General features: G+C 43.1%; 1 protein-coding gene across 2 annotated transcripts in view; it reads left to right on the top strand.

Annotated features, from left to right (window-relative positions):
• The window catches only part of Antp (homeotic protein antennapedia), a 382,224-nt gene that overhangs the window by 188,401 nt on the left and 173,198 nt on the right, over positions 1-20,625 (top strand). The window contains exon 1 of one of the 2 annotated variants that reach the window (XM_012298884.2): positions 10,328-10,771. The exons of the other annotated variant lie outside the window; for it this stretch is intronic. The gene's annotated coding sequence lies outside the window, so the exon portion shown is untranslated. Of the gene's footprint in view, positions 1-10,327; positions 10,772-20,625 lie in introns of those variants that run through there. 2 annotated transcript variants of the gene reach the window in all.

Here is a 20,625-nt window from a genome sequence, read left to right as displayed (position 1 = left end):
CGGGAGGAAGGTAAATATGTGCGAGAGCGATGGTTGCGTATATAGGTATCCACCCTATATCCAGTTGCGTGCAAAGGATAGAAAACACGAGGCACGGGGAGTTTTGGGTGGATCGAGGGATGGCGGTGGTGGATGAGGTAAAACGAGACAACGAGAGTCGCGAGAAAGGTGGCGAGAGAGCACGAGCGTAGGGGCGAAGAGGGTGGCGGTGGTGTTGGTGATGGTGGTCGGCGAGGTTGGAAGAGGGAGAAAGAGAAAAGGAGAGAAAGAGAGGCGGCTACGGGGGCAGGTAGTGGGGACTGACAGAGATGAATTCGTTTCATTTCACGCTGGGAAGCTCTCGCGTTCCCCGCGTCCGATGATTTACTGGGCTACAATGTGGTAACCCATGATTTATCGCTACCAACACGCCGCCTCGCCACTACGCCATACCTGGTACACCATGGGCTACGTATGCGTCGGGTCCGTGTGTGTCCAACAGAACTTTATACTCTTTCTCTGTTTTTCCCTGCGTCCTGTCTGATCCTCGCTCCCTTTCGCCTTCCCTTCTCGCTATCTCGCGTACTCGACCGTGTCTTCGCGAGTGGGAGGAGAGAAAGGGGGTTGAAGACTCTCATGGCCGGACTCGAGGAGATACAGGGTGTCCCGTTTAACCCATTTTCACCCGTCTATCCCAGACACTATACATCAAAATATGTATCATAAAATTATTCGTTATTGCAAAATTCCAGAATCGAAAGGTTCTGACCGTAATGGAATCGTTATTCGCATCGTTTTTATCCTGTCGAGTACTTGATCACTTTTTTAAAATCAGCTTCCGAAATATATAAAAGTCAGTTTACTCGCAGGAAAATGGCTCTCCATGAATCCCAGAATGAATATGCATGTTTTGAAACTTACTTCGGTATTTACAATGTAAACGAAGATGTACATTTCTTTCTACTGTACATCCAAGATCGTGAACCTCTATGGCGTTTGACATAAGCATGAAGCTAAAACAGTAGTCCTGAAGAGTATATGCAAAAAACATATTCTTCCCAGACATCTTATTTAAAGCGTACTTTCCGATGAATCGTTTGAGATTTTTCAAATATCCTGCGACCATATTAAGTGTGGCATGTTGAGTTTTAGAGAGGGAAGTTTGGATCGATGGTAAATGAGACACCCTGTATATGTAGATATGTATTATACACCTACCTACCTACGGATGGCGTTGCGACGCGTACGACGATCACATCGTCGTCTTTTCCATGGTCGTCGTCGGCCTCGGTGGCGGCAGCTCGCGAAGACCACGATTCCACGGTCCGCCACCTTTATTTATGCGCGAGAAACTAACTCTCTTGAGCGTTCGTTCGCCGCCCGTGTGCACCAGCGATTCGTCATTTCCGATGCGTGCTTATCTGCGAATTAACCATCGAAGTCACTCCCGGCACCGGGTTACCAACGGTCGCCGATAAATTGCCAAGAACCGAGAGAGAGCTAATCATTAACTCCGCGTTTTCGAATTGATCTATCGGTCGCTATGCGCTATTATTCCGTGTTGGTGTCGCTCGCATTCCTGCAAACGATATTACTCCTATTGCCCCGTCGTTATCTACTATCTTTTTGCACCTTTTGCGAACCGTGTCGTTGCACCGTCTCTGGGCAATGACATAATTAATCTCGAGATTGTATGCCACTGTTACTTTGGAGTACCACAGATGGGCATTATTTAAAATAATTCTCAAACATAGCCTTCAAACAAGATATTTGAATTATTTTATTTTTTAATGAAAATTTATTTCTAGGTCTTATAATAAAAATTTTGAATGAAACAAATAATAATGAAATAATGAATAATAAATTGTAAAGAATTGTATCCGTATTTTGAAGAAGAACGAATCTAATTTTCCCATAAAGTCCAATGGCTTGTAGAATCATGCTTTAACTTGCCGAAATTTCGCACCAAATTTCGATTGTTAAAGAGCTACAAGTTCTTAACAATTGAAGTTCGAGTTCGCAAAGTGACAACATTTCGCGGAACTTGCTGGTTCATGGAGTCGCATGAGCGGATGATAATAGCCAGCTGTCGTGCAACTTTTGCCAGCATTTCGTGGTCCATTACATCCCGCGTGGTTATAGTTGCATATTCTCTGGCTGACCAGGTCCATTTCAACCATGATGGTCGCGATACGGTCGCGTTACGGTTCACCGAGCGATTTGACGTCGAGACCAAGTCTTCCTACCCTAACCAAGAATGCCACCACGGTATAAAACAACCCAACAACGGAGTTAGGGCACCTGCGACCCATATCATACATAATACAAAGATTTCCTTCAAAATACTTTCACGAAATGATGTCCAAATCATAGTTGTTCAAATAATGAAGTTTAACGTGTAGCAAAATGATCCTTCACTAACAATTTCCTGTGTATTCACGAATACTGCACAAACTTCTCGGAACTTAAGACTTGCCTAAAAAACACGTACACGAAGGAAGTCAGTTTTTCCCGTGTCATCCGAAGGGTTACACGGTGTCCCCATAAACCTCGGCTCGGCCACGTCCAGCCGCTGTATCCTCGTTATTTACGCGGCTCGAGCTGTTGCAAGAATAACAGTAACTTGGCGAATACTTGGACCGATGGAACGCGCAGTGGACCGCGGATACCGCGGAGAATCCGTAGCTTTCGTACACAGTTATAAGTGTAGGTAATTGCAAACGGTCGTAAGTTGGCGGAAGGTGGAACGATACCTTGTAAGGTAGGTATCCTCGGCTGGTTGGAAACTCGAGACTCCGAAGTCTTGGCTACCGCGAGAAACCGGCAACCGCCGGCTAACTTTCGCAAGCACCCTCTCAAAAGATAGAGGAGGGCAACTCCGTCGGAGTCCTTCGGTCGAATTCATTAGGGATCTTGCTGATCCTGACGCAGTTTCGGCCCCGCAAAATATATCTCGACCACGTAAACTTTGTTTGCTACGTTGTAAATAACCGGCAAATCCTACACTTGGCTGTTTGACCGATCTTGACTAATTCACTTATCCATTTTCTTCGCGTTTTAAGTTCTTATGCAATTAATTTATTTTATTTATTTTTGCGTACATTTATGAAACGATGTTACTTTCGCTACTAAAAGATTTTTGCTACAAATTTGTATTTAGTTTATTTATCTATACATTGCAATTTAAATGTATACAAATCTTAAGCTACATTTTAGATAATAAAATGCGAACTAACTTACGTTTTATGCAATCAGGAGATGGAATTCTAGGATTTGAATTTTTGAATAGTTTTATCATTGTTTTGTAAAAGTATGTTCTTTCTGGCGCGTAATGCATTTACGCTCGATATCTGTGCGCCGTTAAACCGTCCGAGACTCACCCTCGAAAGCTCCAAAGCTCACCCTCCCGATGAGAATCTTTGGCGGAACGATACTCGAGTCTTTTTGCGGTATTTTGCAAAAAAAGTTATCCTGCGTAAGGTGATTCATGAGTAAACTTCCCAAACGAATTCGTCGAAGAGCAAAAGGGGAAAGGGAGTTGGAAGTTCGACGAAGCGAACGGAAAAGTTACGCTTAATCGATAAATCAGCCGGCGCGGCGAGGCCACGGATTACCAAGAGGAGTTTGCTCGCGTGGTCGTCAAAGTTTGTCGTTCGAAAGCGAAATGTTAATCCATGTTAGACGGCGAGACACAGTCGAGTTCGAGGAGAGAGGCTATTCATTATATTTTCTCGGCTCGAGTTTCGAACGGGGTTGACAAGAATTAGTGATGGATTTAGGTACTTCGCAAGTAGGTTCAAGCGTCTTGAGAAAATTATCTATAAATCTCGTACACATTTGGACACTGTGATAGATGCAAAATTGTTTCAACAAACAAAATATGTACTTGTGAAATTATTCTTCTTAGAAGAATTAATTAATTCATATTGGGAGAGGTTGGTTTTAATTGCGAATGAAATTTAAGATAGAAAGACTTGAAGTATTGAAGAAGAAGAGTGTTTGGCTGGTATGAAATGAATTGACAAGTTAGTTAGATCGTAAATGGTTTTCATTGCCATGACAGTCAATTATTTAATAAAATGTAATATTACAAAACAGTTAGAATATTTTCACAATCGAACCTTGTCTCTGAAGCATCCAAATTTTACCGTGGAAAAAAATATACCACAAATGCGATAAAGGATTATAAATTAAAACGGCGATATATCGTGTCAAAGATTATAACGAGCAGTTCTCTATACAAACGAAAAAGGAAACGTGCGAAAATCGGTAGTTTATTTGTGACCCTAATACATTTAAAACGAAGAGTTCTAACCAGAAGCATAGATTACAGTGCGCGCTCGAAACCTAACAGAGCCGAATCGCAACGAGGATAAACCTGAAACGATAAAACGTTGACGAACGGTTTAACGTATCATTCCGGGAGCGTATAAAACGGAACGCAAGATCGGAGCATATTTATTTTCCGTGCCATTTAATAGCCGGCTTGCCGCGACAAGACAATCACACGAGTTTGGAAAATCGTCGAGCTAACTTAACGGCCCTATAAAATCTGGATTCTGAAAGGGGTGGGATGGCGCAGGAGCGCGGGCGCGCGCTCGCCCACCCTGTCTCCGGCGTTTGCGAGGGCCACGCGCGCGCGAACTTTTACCCTCCGTAACGGGACCAGCTCCGGGACACTTCTTCCGCCACGTATATCCTCATTTGGCCAGCGTGTTTTACAACTCGACTCTCGTTTCACGACCGCTAAACGTGACGGATGTCTAGAACTTGCACGGACCCTGCAAATCATAAGTGTCCCGGGGCTCGCGCGTGTGCCGACTAAACACGCGCTCGTTTAAATTCGACGAAATATATCGTGTTACGTAGTTACGCAACGCTTCCGCGTTCGAGGTGTATCGTTAACCGAGGCCGATTAATTAAACTCGGTAAAATGCCCGCCTAGAGCGCGTGCAATTTTCAGCCTATCTGCCATCCATCGAAATTTAAGATGTAGGAGAAACGAACAGGGAAGGAAGGAATGATTTGCGACGGTGTACGCTTTCGCCGCTTCGCGATCGCTACTGTAACTATCTGCGGGATCGATTTCAACTATGGGTCCAAGTGGCTGCGAGTCACATTTCTGTATATTATCGTTCTCATTTTCACACTCTAGTGTGTTATAAAAATTTGTAAATCTGAGCGTATGTGGACGCCATTTACTTCTTTTCTCCGAAATAAATACGTTAATAGCAAGATGGCGGGGGTGGTTTCCATTCCGGAGATTCCATCAGATTCGCGTCTGCAGGCGTCAAAAAACATCTGCCTCCGGAAGAGTTCCTAATTTCGCGAGAAATACGTTCGGCCAGTCACGGTTGCTTTACGATGCAATAGTCCTCAACAAGCACGCTGAAGATTCACGGACGCCGGTTTCCGTATAAACGCGCGCGTGTACACATAGAGGAGAGGATGCGACGTATCTCGTGGCTCGATCTACTTCCTTATCGCAGGCGAAATTGTCCTGGCCGCCGTGGCAGGTCCCCAGCCTCTCGGCTGGGCCAAGAGACAGGGAAAGGGAAGCAAAGGACTCGAGCTAAAAGGTAGAGAAGGAGGAGAAAAGGTGGGAGAGACCGTCGTACATTACTGCACGCGAAAAAAGACCATCCACGGGACGTTTAATTTCCGAAGCCCTTCCGCCAGCTCCATTCAAGGCGTCCACAGCCAGGGCATGAATCCCGTCATTCAGCTACACCCCACGCTCATCCCAGTATGCCCGGCTCGGGCTAACAGCCGCGAGGCACGACGCTGAAAAGCATCGCGACGCGGCCAATCTTCTCGATGCCTCGCCACGATCCGCTCTCACCGGGGAAAATTTCTTTCGAGACCAGACCGTGTCGAGCAGACCGTAGATAGAGTTTCTTTGTCGGTCGGTGAAAGATACGAGAGTTGCTCTCCCAGCAATTTTCACCTGTATGTATTTTAACCGTACCTTCATTGATCTATGGAGCTGCGGAACTGGCAACTTTTTTCGTTCGATCGAAACGCTTTGCCGGTGAATACCGAAGGACTCCACAATAGAATGTATCGCATCGAGTGAATCGATTAATTCAGTAAACAACGAACTTCTTGGGACCCCGCGTTATCCGTGTTAAACAACCCGTAAAGAAAACGCGACGACAATTATTCCCCTTGTGCCGACGCCTGTACGCGCAATCAAGCTAATCCCATGGACCGACAACGGAAGGTTAGGATCCCTTCTTGTTACACGAGACACATTTGTCGAGGGTAGTTGCTTAAAGAAGTTCCATCACGAAGCGTGAAATTTCTGCCCTTCTTCATAGCGTCGTGCTTCGAAGAATGGCGAAAACTGCCCTTCTTTATTTAGGGGAATAAACATTTTATAGGTTAAGTAATTAAAGCGTGTGTTCTCATGGTTTATTGCTACTGGAACGAAGATGAATTCTATTCACTGTTTATATTTAAATACTAAAACGCTTGATTACGAGTAAAAAGTATACAAAACTTCTATTCTGTTTCATGGAGTGAATTTAATAAATGTACACCCAATTCGACGTGAACGATAAATTTTAATTTTGATCCTCATTAATATTATATCGAGTAGAAATCATGAAAGTAAAGCGGTCATAATCCAAACATTTATAGCGAGTCGTGCCGTGCACGGCCAGTTGATCAGTCTTTAGCGCAAACGGATTACAGGGACGAGTATTTTAAGTTTGAAAACAGAGGAGAAATTCTGTTTCAGAATCGATTTGCTTTTAAGGAGAGAATGATGGGAAGGATGGAGGGTAGTTAAAGCGGTTAACCGTCGAGGTAAAACCGACACATCTTAATTTCCTGTCAAAATATTGACAACCGAGCAGCCATTAGCATTATGAACGACTGGTAGTGGGTCAGTGCCGGTTGGCCGGCTTTGCCGACTGTTTAGTTATTGTTTCCGCCACAGATTATAGGGATGGGGTCTTTATTGCCCTATGGCAGTAATATAGGTATACCCGCTCACCGATACACTGCTACCAGCTTACGTGTACGTACATTCGCCTGTAGGCTTGTGCGGGCTCGCACCTGTTGGCGCCTGCGATTATGGCCGCAATAACATTCCGTCAAACTACCAACACCTACATACCTACACCTTCTAACCAGATCCCGAACGTTTAAAAACGTTTTAAGAACACCTACAACTTTGCCCAGCAGATTATCTGTAATCTACCAGGTCATCTAACAACAAATTCACTGAATAACACCGAAAAAGAAACTGATCGATGTACGAGATATCTACTTACAATTTAGTTGCATATTGTTTAGAAATATAGAAAGTGAAAAATATGGTACAATGATATTTTAATTCTGTCAATGACTTTTTAATTATTCTGCAACTTATTTTTTGCCGAATGTAGCCCTCCAATAACCTAACCTCAAAGATGACACTAGTTCACTACGTGTAATAAATATACTCGTTGAGTAACATCAGAGAACGTGTAGACGTAAAAAGTTTATGACGTCCTTGAATGAACTTCAGCCACGTTCCATCGATGAAAAATTGAAAAATCGTTTGTATTTTCAATTCATATTTTGTATAATACCCTGAAATTTTGACTGATAGACGGGCAGCAGGTGCGTGATAGAAATTGTGACGCGACGAGTAATAGTCTCGGTGTAATACGGTAGGGACTAATAAAAGGCTTCGTAATATATCTTCTCGGCGAATTCATTCTTTTTTTTTTTTGTTGCCCGGTCCGCCCGGGCATTCGTATTTATTTCGCGTGTTCCCGTGTTTTTGCGGACTTTTTCGGAGCTAATACTGTCCGGCAAAACAAACACGCGAAACGGAAAGGAGACTGGGCTCCGATTCATTGATTTTACGTCGCAACATTATTTATCGTCCAATATATCGAGCTTGTCGATACCATTCGTTGCGTCATGCGCCATAATAACGGGTATCTTCTTCGAAATTGTTCATTGCCAGAATGAGAATGCGTGGACGAAGAAATCGTCTCGGACGCTTGGCATCCCTTCGGAGCTAACGAATGTAACTCGATGATGTACAGAGACCTTCGGATACATGACCGCCAATATGTCCCCTTTTTTCAGCTGCTCTGTCGATATTGAAACTACTGAGGCTTCCAAATTACTAACACGAGAAGAATTCATAGACTCTCATTTTGTCGTTACAAAATGGCCCTAATTAGTAAAATTTATTTTACTTGCATTTGGTTACATTTGAACTAATTGTATTTAGTTCTGAGGATAATAATAAAAGCAGAATATCCAAATGTAGTCGCTAACTAATATTTTTTTACAGTCATGTGTTTCAAATAATTTTTCAAATAATAATAAAAATAATTGTAGTCAAATAAAAGCAGACAGTTTTCGGAAATTCAGCACTCCGGTTGTGTAGTCATGCGCGGTCTCGAACGGTGATTATATACTCGAATATTATTGTACGCCTCGAGGGTGAGAGGCTCCTCGAATGTGGATGAACACTTTTGCCTACGATTTATAGGGTATTTTCCCGTGTTAGACAAAAACTACGATTCTTACACAAGACAATATAAAAAGTTTGGTAAAAAATTCGAAGTACTCGAATATTGATTGTAATCGAACTTTTGGTTAGAAAAACTAAAATATACGAAATTTATGTTTTATCAAAAGTATGTTCTATCAAAAGGATATCAATGTTCCATTGATAATAAATTATGAATTTTAATTAATCAGGAAAATTGTATAGAATTCTCTGAACGCAAATTTGCGCGGTGAAACACAATTTCCCGGTAACTTCACTTTCCCTACGCATTCGAATTGGCTCGACGACGTACGAATTGACTTTCTGAGTAATAGTCGGCCAAGCGAACAAACTTTCATCGGTAATATTTTTCTCTAACGAGGAGAATTTTTAATTCAATTACCAGGATGTTGGTCGATGATTTTCCGCCTGGCGGCGATACGCGGAAAAATTGAATGAAATATTTACAGCGCGTGCGATCGAAAACCGCGGCAAAGAACACGCGTCAGATCGGATTGAAACGACGCGTCAATTGCTTCGAACATATTTTTTATTCTTCTGAAAGGATCGGTTAAATTTCTCGATTAACAAATCACCGTTTATCTCGCGATGCTCCTCGGAGGCCCGCGCAATTAGAGCGGAATAAAAAAAGCGGCTCGAAGGGAGCATGTTCGGCAAAGCGCGTCTGCGTGAAAACAGGAAAGCCAAAAGAGATAAGGGAGTAATTAAATTCGCATACTCTTTGCTCGTCGATAATTCGTGCCGGTAGCAGCGCGATGGAGAGAGTACGAGAGGGCGAGGGAGAGAGAGTACGGAGCGTACGCGGTTACGGCTACCACGTGGTTGCAGAGAGAGAATCGAGCATGTGTGCGGAGGAGCGGCCACAAATCACCATTACTCGATGTGTATCGCGACGCTATATAATTATACCTATAACGCCAAGCACCAGGTAATGGCTCAATCCTGCATGTGCATGCGATGATAACCAGACCTAAAGGTGGGCCACTAGGTGGGGTCTCGCTTAACCCGCGAGATTCAAACCGGCGGCGTATCATTGGGCCGCTCTCGGTCACGTGGGCCGTTACGTCACCGTGGCCATCCTCGTGAGCGGTACCATCCCGTTAATCGAACGAAGAGGGAAGTATCGCGAGGGAGAACGCGCGAGAAGCAACATGGGAGGGAGAGCGCGCGAGAGAGACGTCGAATCTATCTTCGGCGAGAGTACGTACGACTGCTCCGAAGAAAGAGAACACCGATTGGTCCTTGTAAATAAGGACAGACCCGATAGCTGAACGGAGAAGAGCACGATCGCCGAAAGAGCAAGGAGGTTCGAAAAGACGGAAACGGAAAGAGAAAGAGACAACAGGCCTATACCCTACGCGGTGCCCCCTCCCGCCATTAACAACGCCCTTGCATATAAATCCCCGTCTCATCCGTGTGCGGTCGGTTAGGTGTGCGTGGATCGTTCGTCTCCGTCTGCCGTTCGTTCCCCAAATCGGCCGTTCTTCGTTCGCGCTCCGTTTTCTCTCTGTCGGCGATTCTCTTCGTCGCGCTCTCGGCCCGGATTCCCCGCCTTTGCACTGGCCGCAGGATAGCCGTGCAGGGGAGCTAGGGGAGGGTTCCGAGGGGCTCGTGTAACTGACAGAGAGAGCGGACGAGAAAATGCCGGGGAAGCAGGAGAGCGCGAACGCGTGGCAGCCAGAAAGAGAGAGAGAGAGCGAACAGAGTCCGTAGAGAGAGAGACGGAACGGCGAAGGAGAGAGGCAGAGGCGCAAAGAGAGAGAGAGAACGAAGGCAGCGCCGCGTGGCGGTACGAGGTGGGGACTATCGGGCCGTAAACCATCCGCGGTGAACATTTAACTCACGTATTGCCATCCGACAAGTTTGCTTTGGCCCGCGAGAGAGCGTCACCCGAGCGAGCGAGCGTCCGACGTCGAAGCCGAGCCTTCCGCGAAACACGTGAGGAGGTGGACCAGAGCGGCTCGAAATCCGTTTCGTTCCGTTCCGTTTCGTTCGCGAGGAGCCGCCGCCGATTTTCCGTCGTCCACGCGGCCTCTCGTGTTGTCCGTTTTGCCCCGCGGGCAACCGGGTATCGCGATCGGGAAATCGCAGGATTCCCGCGCGTGCCGAACCATCTCCCTCGACGATCGGCCACGTCGACCTCTCCGACCGGCCTCCAGATGCAACCGATCCGGGCCTGAACCGCTATCATGAGCTGCAGGAAACGACCGCGGACTACCCTTCCGCTGACATTCTGCTTCCGCTGAATCTTCCGGCCAGCCGCTTTAAAGGGTAAGTCCGATCCTTTGCTCTCGTTCGCCCCGGGTACCGATCCTTCGAAACGCCTCGCGAAACACGTGACCGATCAACGCGTCCTCGTTGACGTCTGGAAAAATACTCTCCCGCCAAAACGGTGCCCTTCAGTGCACATGCTCGGATGATCGAACGAGACGTTGAAAGAGTTACGGTCGTGAAGTCGGACCCCCTCGCGTACTCTTCGGTTCGAGGGGGTCTGTTTTCGCTTGAAAAATTGCTGCTAGTTTCCGGGAGCCGGCCAGAGATTCGATCACGTGAAACGAATTAGAGACGGTTCAGTTTTTGAGAATAATTTCTGGCAAATAGAGCAGAGTTATTGTTAGGACGGCTTAAACCTCACCACGTTATCAACCGGATACGAGTTGAATTTCCATAAAAAGCCTGTGATTAGGATTCTTTTGTCTACCTATTTGGAAATGCTCGTGTCAGGTGTGGAAATGATTGGTAATAGAAATAATAGAGCACTCTGAAAGTAGTAAGATTTAGAAAAATTGAAATATTATGTGTTGAAGCTGACGGGCTCAGAAAAGGATACGTCGCATCTTCATCAGTTATTTATACCTCCACCTCATCTGTAATAGCGTAGATTTAATAATTTCTCCAGTTTTATTTTCGACACATTAATAATCAAGATAAATAAATTGGTAACAAGCCACGCTGTTGCACAAAAACGACGGAATAATAAAATATTTTTCTGTCATGAATATATACTTCACTGCACATTGATGAGTTAAAATAGTATCGCCTATATATTAAAAAATAGCCCAATTGTTTATCTATGCATTAAAAACAATAAGAAATGACTTATTTTACTAATATGGGTTTTCATACCACCGCAGACGTGTCGCCTATTTTATGCGACTATAAAAATTTGACCAATTCCACTGGCACTCGTAAAACGCGAATTTGAAAGCGCATATTAAGGATATTATAACTGAAACACTCGCTAGTTTATTATGTGGTCCAAATGTATAGCAGTAAAAATAATGTTTATGATGTTCAGGATAAACGAGCAGTTAACGCGTTGCAAATCAATCTTAACCTATTTGGTACCATGAGCCACATTAGAAAATCTCGCGCACTCACTGCAAGATCTTCTTTTGTTATATTACTTGTTACTTACGGTTTTAGTGTATCTTTAGACTTCGGTATTACGTTTAACAATGAACAATAAATTTACTTGAAAATATGTTCAAAGTATGTAGGTGCTCCTCAGGTCTCTTGAACCATTTCTGAATGTTTGAACGCTCATTGTTGGTTATCTTTGAAACGTAATCAAAGTTATTTTTAAATCTAATCGTTGATCAAGAGGTTTCACGCACAAAATGCGATTTGCAATCAATGACCAGGTTTTGGAATAACTTTGATTAAGTTTTGGAAGGTAAGTATCAATAAGCGCTCAAGAGTGTGCAAGCTTTGGGTAACACCCTTATCTTTGTAATATAGTGATACAAAGTTAATTACTCTTAAACAATTATCGATAATGAAACGACCTTTTTGTCAAGGTGAGAATGATTTCCTTTCGAGGCTTATGAGTAATAGCTATCAAAACTTATTTATCACAAGCAAATATATTAAATTGAATTAAATCATACTAGGATTAAGTCGAGTCAGCTTACTGTTAGGGTTAGAAGAAGATTGACTAAGTTAGGAATAAGCTAGGTTAGGTTATTCCAAATTGAGGTTATATTAATTTAAATCTCTTCATAATAAGGGTTTTGATAAATAAGATTTCCTCAGAGTATGATAGGTTAGGTTAAATTAAGTCCACTCATTTTAGGTTAGGATAGATTATATCAATAATTGTGGCCGTCGCATTTCCTTTCGTGAAGAATACTCAGCGTAAGGCTTTCATAAGAATCAACGTTATGCAAGGGGGTTTCGTTTAGTTTTGAAGTTTCACCCTTGGCAGGAAACGAGTGTCGTGGCCGACGATACGCGTCGCGATGCGTCGGGACGCGTGCATGTCTAGAACACGAGGTCCGCCCCAAAAGAATAAACGCGTGCACGTGGTTTCGCGTGACGTACGCCATGAAGTGGCAGTCTCCGCGATTCCTGATAAACGCAACGATATTTTTTTTTTTTCCCATAGCGTATATGCTTGCACGTAACCATATAGATATCAATTACGGTATTAATCTCGGCCGCGGTAGCGTGCATCAATTTTCCTTGTATCTCGTTCTGTCAAACCGGTGTTTTACGGTCGGCGTTAATGAAGAACTATAACCGCTTGAACGCGATACGCTTGTGGTATCTCATCCGGGCATAATAACATTTCGCGATAAATATTACTAGCCGTTCGTTGTCCGCCAAGGAATCCGTGCCAAATGCTAAATAATCGCAGGGTTCAAGTTAATAGCCGCTCAGGATCGTCTTGGCTACGATTAACTCCTAATTGTATTTAATTTCATCTTTCTCCGTCACTTGGCCGTGTCTCGTTCTCGGAAATCGTTAGCGCGACCCTAGTTGCCCGAAAAAATTAGGCTACGACACGGTCTAGGGTTTTTTATCTTCCGACGCGATATGGTCCCACTCGAATCGATCAAGTTTTACGGGCAACCTCCGATTTTTCCCGGGAAAAGAGGGGAAGAACCTGGCCGAAAATAAAGTGAGTTCGGTATCGCGAGGCCCGGGGGTAAAATAGGTAGTGTGTACCGCACCGACGCCTGACGGGGACCATAAATAAGGATCCGACGGTCGGTGCGGCTGCAGCCAGTGATAAGCGTTCCTTTGCCCCCCTTTCTCTCTCGCCATCCCTCTCTGGACTTTCTTCCTTCTGAAACTCTTGGAAACCCCTTCCTCGGGGGCTAGAGAGAGGAACGACACGAATTGTTGCCCCGAAGACGTTCTTCCGATGCTCGTTCAACGGCCTTATCCTGAAATTTCATCTCTGATCAAATGCCCTCGGTTGACCAGTAATATTTCACGTTGTCGCGCGTTCTCTTTCGACTTTCACGTTTATTCATGGAATAATCGCGTCGCGTCGCGTCGCGTTGTTTCATCCCGTAGAAATAGCAACTACGCCGGTAGGTACTTGGAACTGGATTAAACTACAGTTCCGAATTAATTCACCGACCCTGTTAAAATACATACGCCCAGTTGCAACCGTGCTAGGCGATTGCAACGCTCGCTGGCCCCCCTCATGGCACCCGGGCATAATTAGTTTGTCAAAGCGACGACGCGATACTTTTTCCCCTCTCTAGATGGGGTTGCATCCCAACGGTGCGATTCGACGTTCTCTCGTGAAATACGGTTACGTCGTCTAAAGCGTCCTGGACAACAATAAAGAGTATGAGCGAAGGATGACGCCTTTCTTTTCCTAAATAACATCATCTGTAACATAATTACTTTCAAAGTACAATCTGTACTGACTCGATCTTTGAAGCAACGTATTAGCGACAATATGTCTGAAGTGTCCTCTCTATGAAAAAACTCCTATGGAGTCGTATATCCATGTTCAGTATTCAAAACAGTTAAAAGACCATGTTCGTGAACGTTTCAATTTATCAACGAAGAGTAACTGCACTGTAGTACCCGACAAATACAGCCTAAATTACTACTCAGAAAAAAATTCAACTAGAACGGAATTTCCTCAAGAAACAATGTCATCAGAGTACCCGAAACTCTAATTACTTTAAACGCAGGAAGTCCGAGTAGACCCTAAAACGGTCAGGAAATTTGTATCGCCTTCGTCGGACAAACTCCGCAACACCAAAGGGCACGTAACCGCGTTCCTTCTTTATGGGGAATTCTTTCGAGCAGTACGTTTGGAAGTACTTTAAACGATATTATATACGGTTCACGATCGAAATGCACGATAAATCCATGCGTTCACGGAGGCGTAAGACGGCAAGAGGGCATGTATTGCCGCGAATATCGAACATTGAAGCAGGGGGTTGAAAACGCACGAGGTGGCTGAACGTTTCCTAACGTACACAGATACAGCTTGGTTGTTCCTTCATCCCCTACGGCCAGCACGAAACGACCATTTCTCATATCAGTTTAGCCGACACTTTCGAGAACTTGCTCGGAGAGCCCGGGGCGTCGCGACGTCACCCGATCTCCCCGTCCTAAGCTCCTCCGACCCTGCTGCCTCTCCACTCTCCAGCAACACCTTCCTCTTCCATTTTCGAATATCCTCCTACCCTCGTTTCACGCTTCAGCTTCCATTTACCTTTCGACCGGTCCTCCGTTGAACGCACGCACGTGCGCACTTTTCCTGCTCGCGAGATAAGCGATGTCCAAAACTTAACCAACCGTGGGATGACAGAAAGTTTCGCGACCTCTTGAATCAACTTGAACCGAGATATTACGCGCGAGTACTCGGTCTAACGGAGATTCTACGCCCAGGGTGGCGAAACTTGTATTTCAACCCCCTCGAACTTGCGAGTCTCGCGGTTTACCGACTGACGAGGCACACGTGGACGAATGTTGTCCTCGGCCTAACAACGGGTCATTTAACCGATTTCATCGTTTTATGAATATCGTTCTTACAATCTGATTTATTGTTACATTACTAATTCCACTGATTGTTATTATTATTTATTATAAAGTACACGGATCAATAAGTCTGTTGGATATGCAGTATAAGGTCTCAAATATTTCCCTGCGACAAGGGCTGTAGAGGCGGGGCCAAGACTACGAAGCGCACTCTTCCATTATTCTTTCTTCCCAAGATCGTCGCATGTGTGAATAAGTAGGAGAAAAAGCAGTTCTCAAGCAAGAATTTATTCAGTAGAAAGATTTAGAAGTTCTACCGCAGTAGATTTCTCGTTTCCATCGGTTGTTAACCGAGGGATTTAATGAGTCTTTAGTAAATATCAATTCGCCTATAAATTAGCCGAAGCGATAAAAGTTTGGTGTGTCGCGATTAAGGAAGAATTTCAAATAAGATTCCTTATGATCTTCGGGCGCTATTAAGTTATAAAGCGGCAGTGTTCATCCATTTAATTTTCGAGTGATAAATAGTGTGCGAAGAAGAAGAATGCGTAATTCCTTGGCCGAAATTCTTTTCTCCAAACGAGTGTTGGTTCGGCGCGAATAAACGTTCGCGACAGTGTACGTAGATTTTCATTGGCGAGTCTCGATTCTCGTTCTTCTCGTTCGCTAAAACGCGACAAACGGACGGGCGTTGGTTGTTTTTTGGTCATTTTAAGCGCGATCATTCCAGCTACGCGTCGCTGCAGACTTTTTGCTTTCTCGCGGTCCTATCTTCCTAAATTTCCGCGAATTTAATACCATGGCCACGATATATATCGCTGAACGTGAATTAAGTGTTTTCGCAGGTGTTATACGTTATTCAATAAAAAGTAACGGTTTCAAGACACAGTTAAGCCTGACAAATGGCCGGGTAGATAGTATTTTTAAATGGACGGGGGAGAGCCGGCCGCGCATTGCCCGCATAAATTCGTCCAATCTTCCAGTCGAGCGCAGAGAAATCGCGTATTTCTATTGAATTCGATAATTCAAACTCGGATATACGTTATATCACCTCGTGGACCGCCGAATAGCGCCCTCTTGCACGTGCTCTTAATTATCGTGCCCGATGGCCGTTCGAATTTCCCGCCTACCTGCAAATTAGGCGCGTATATAACTCATTCAAAAATTAATTTTTCTGATAAGCAAGTTCGGAAGTTTTTTAATTTTTTTTATGGAGTGTAGAAGACAAATGAGATTTGTAACATTGTACTTGTTGCAAATGAAGCGATGTTAATTTGTGAAACAAAATTTTGAGGTAGTGAGCTATTTTGAATAATGTAATAGTTGAAAATTGTAGAACTTTATAATAGAAGTGACAGGGAAGTAAATAATTTATTTTTTAATGTTGCTTCTGTAAGAAGTGAATGAAGAAAATAATGAATTAGTAAAGCAATTTTGAAATGATAGCTTTTAGTAGCATTTTCTGTGAAGAGTGCTTTGAACGAATGAATCAGTTCGTGCTATGGCTGCCGTCGGCAGACTCACTATCGGTAACCATTTTCTTCAGTACCGAAATTACAAATGTACTGACTGTTTCAGTATGAAAATCTTTCATAGACAATTAATTTAATATTTCAGTAAGCAGAGTTTCGTGTACCATTATGTCACTATTACTTTACATGTTAATATTTATATTGCATCACATATCAAAGTTAACATCGCTTCACGTATTAATATTAATGTTGCGCCATATATCAATAGTGTATGCAGGAATTATTTACTACAAGACATGTTATATTGCCTCCTAAGTAGTCACCGCACACTGATTTTCCTGAAAATGATTTTCCTTCGAGCAATATATCATTCATAATAAATTCTTTAACTGAAAATAAATGGGATGTTAACACACGCCTCGATAGACACGTATAACATGAACACAACATGCTAGTTACTGAAATTGATTTTACTTTTCTTTTCTCATGTTCTAACATGCCAAATAATCTTCTTAAAAACTTAACGGTCAAATATTATACTGGAGGGTTGCATTGCATCTGCAAATTTAATTATGAAAATATTACTATTACATTTTAGTGATGTAGGAATATATCTTGCGGTGTGGAATCGAACATGGCGTGATCCGTCGGCAGGGAATATGGCAACCACTGTTAATGACATAACACTTAAAATATATTACTATATAATTATCAATAACGTGGACCAAGAGAGAAAATATCGAAATATAAAATATATTGTTATATGCATAATTAGTAGACACTTGCCAAATAAAAAAGATGTAAAATGGTATCTAAGAATTTGCAAAATTTGTATGTAGAAACGAGTAGGAAGACACATGTAGGTGGAAGACATTTTTGAACCCTCCATTAAGATTCTTGTGTTAAATTTCAGTGAGATATGTGACACATCGTCATTAATTTCAAAAATGGAAGATTAATACCTTGTCATGGGTGGTGCAGTCATTGAGATACTAACCTAGCAATAATTTGTCGATGTAATCCAACTTGACTTACAAAGGTAGGTGACGTGACAACAAAACTGTTGACACGTTGACTGCTACACTGCAGCTGCGGATAATTTTAGTAGCTAGTATTTTTAATAAACATGCGTTACTTCTGTAATATTTTCTTATTCTTGCTATTTTATTTCATGCTGACTGATTAAATAATTATTTAAAATTAATTTTCAAAAATTAATTTTCAATATCTTAGTACAATCTCAAGTACTAATACGAGTATTTTCAGTGCCATGGGTTGAACACTCTTACCCCAAGAATAAAATAGTCACTTTCAGCTATACAAATTGTTAAAACGTAAAAAAGCAAACGGTTAAAAATGCGTAGCAACTAGATTATCTCCATTACTTAATTTTTAGTGAATCACGAATGCTCAAAAACACGAGTGTCGTTGAATTAAAAATGAACATATTTCTTCTGGAACGGCGCAAACGTCGACCAATTAATTTAATAACTCTCGAAGTAGCAAGATCGCAAATGCGTATTTGCGACGTTCGTTACAAAGTTACGCTAATCGAATCAAAGTCATTCTACCTTGAAACCATAGAATTCCTAATAGGATAGATGAATTCCTGCGGAAACTTAATCGTCGCCCATATACGGCGACATTGACGTGTTAATCGCGGATCGAAATGTAAAATTCAACGTCGATCGAGGTAAAAAGTTGGAAATTCAGCGAGTATGCTGAGTGTCCAGAGTACCGTCCGTCGGGCAGTTTTTCGCGTCTGAGGCGCAAGCACGTTCGGGCTGAAAATTTCGACACGGAGACCGTGCTCTTCCGTCGCGACGATACCGCGAATTTATTACGACCGCTAAATACGCTTTCGAATATTTAGTCGGCGGCGCCGATGAATGCAACGCGAAAATACTTGGGCGACAAGCTGTTTCCAGGGTCTCGGGGCAGGCAGACCGGCCGGCCGGCCGAGTTGATATAATTTCGCGTAAGAAATATGCCCGTCGAGCTCGCCAGACCGTTGCATAAAGTAAGTAAATTAATGATCGGGTTGTTCAACTGCGAATGTATCACACGGTGGAGTAGGTATTTCGAATTAATGGGCGACTATTAATTTTCGAAGCAGTTTTCAACTCCTCGGCCGAACCGGTATCCTACGATATTTTTCCCTGGTACGAGCAAATTGTTGCTGATCCCCGTTGCAAATTAATTCATTCGATCGGCTCCTCCATTGCGTTCGCGCGAAATCGCTGATATATTGGACACCTCCTGTTCCGTTCCCGCGAAATCTCGTCGAATCGCCGTTGCAATTACCGTGGAATTATTCCTTCCGTTCGCGGCACTTTACAACCGTTTCGACGCCGCGGCTCTCAAGTAGGCGTACGTCCATTCACGCCGAAAGTTTTGAGAATCACGTTCCTGTATCGTTCGTCTTCCTTGCCAGCATCGACGCCTACCGTTCGTCTCACAATCGGTTGTTTCGCCAAATAGATTTATGCTAAATTGACGATCGTAGGGAACTACTCGTAATTTATACAACTCATTGTTCTTGGTGTTTTATGACACCAACGATTTGGGAGGATCCTTGAAATTTCCACTGCACCATCATCAAATATGGTTTCTATAGCAAACTTCAGATATTTGGAAATTTGGGACCTTAGAAAATTTGCAACATTTTCCCATCACCAAAATTCAAAGTCGATCGAGGTGAAAAGTTGGAAATTCGTAAGAGCGGAGTCTTCTCAAACATCTCTAAAAGATTTTCAAAGTCGTCATCAAAATCTTTTTCAAAGTCTTCTTCAAAGTCTTTTTCAAAGTCTTCTTAAATCCTCAAAGTCCCTGAAAATAAAATTGTGATAGATCTCCATCCTCTCTGTTACATTTCTTCTAACAGAAACTGGATTTAATTTTTACTAAAAGTTTCAATTTATTGAAACTTAACCAGGTTTCAATGAAGTGATTTGTAAACAGCCATAATAAGGAATCTGAGCTTAAGGCATATCAATATTTCACAAGGATATTATTTAGGTTCGAACATGAGTATGTTAATAATTTTCTGCTACAGAGAATTGTTTTGAATATTGCATACACATTGGTACATAGTAGCTATCGCAGTGCCAAGTTGTTTCTCGTCTGTTGTAAACACGCAAAGCAACGTTTCTCAGTGTTTGAACCGTTTGTAGCTATTAATGTCACTTTTATTGGAAAATGCGGCCCACTTAACCTACATTGCAACTCAGTCACCGAGGAAGACTGATTTCGAACAGTGTTCTCTTTCAACTGATTTTGTAGCAACTTGCTAATTTCTGTTTAAAAATTAAATATTAAGTAGTAAATTACAAACATCAAAGAATATTAACAATGATTCCAATAATACCAAAGTAGACCGTGACCACAGTTTCGTTATTTCCAAACATCCCAATTTCCTAAATGACAAATCTTCCAATTCAACACACCCGTTACATAACCTCCACGAATTCTGAATCAGAAGACACAAATCCCCCGCAAAACCTACTTGTTCGAAAGCTTGCAATTCGTATCCGAGGTTAGCAAGAACGAGGGTTGGAGTTCGGGGATTTTTTACAGGGGAAACATTCCGGGCCAGTGTTTCGTTCCACCTTGAAATCGCATCGGTGCATTCTTCACGGATCAGCCTAAAACCGTGTCGCCCAAGAGTGACCTTAACCATAGCAAAAAATATTCAAATCGCTTCGTTTGAAAGTACAATGGATTCCTTTGCGAGCGAGCAGAGCGCCCGGCCGAGATTGAGGGGGTGGAGTGGGTCGCAAGGATACAGCAGCGGGGGTTGACCGAGGGTGTGAAAATGTTTTTAGAGCAAGGTCAAGCGCAATTGCGTCACCTGTACACCCTGTTCCCTACCTGGGAAGTTAATGCTCGACAACGACCTTAACCACGGTTGTACCCATA

This window comes from Megachile rotundata, chromosome 1 (genome assembly GCF_050947335.1).
Source record: "Megachile rotundata isolate GNS110a chromosome 1, iyMegRotu1, whole genome shotgun sequence".
Classification (NCBI taxonomy): Eukaryota; Metazoa; Arthropoda; class Insecta; order Hymenoptera; family Megachilidae; genus Megachile; species Megachile rotundata.
The sequence above is the reverse complement of the archived record's forward strand: the minus strand, read 5'-3'. Positions and strand labels throughout refer to the sequence as shown.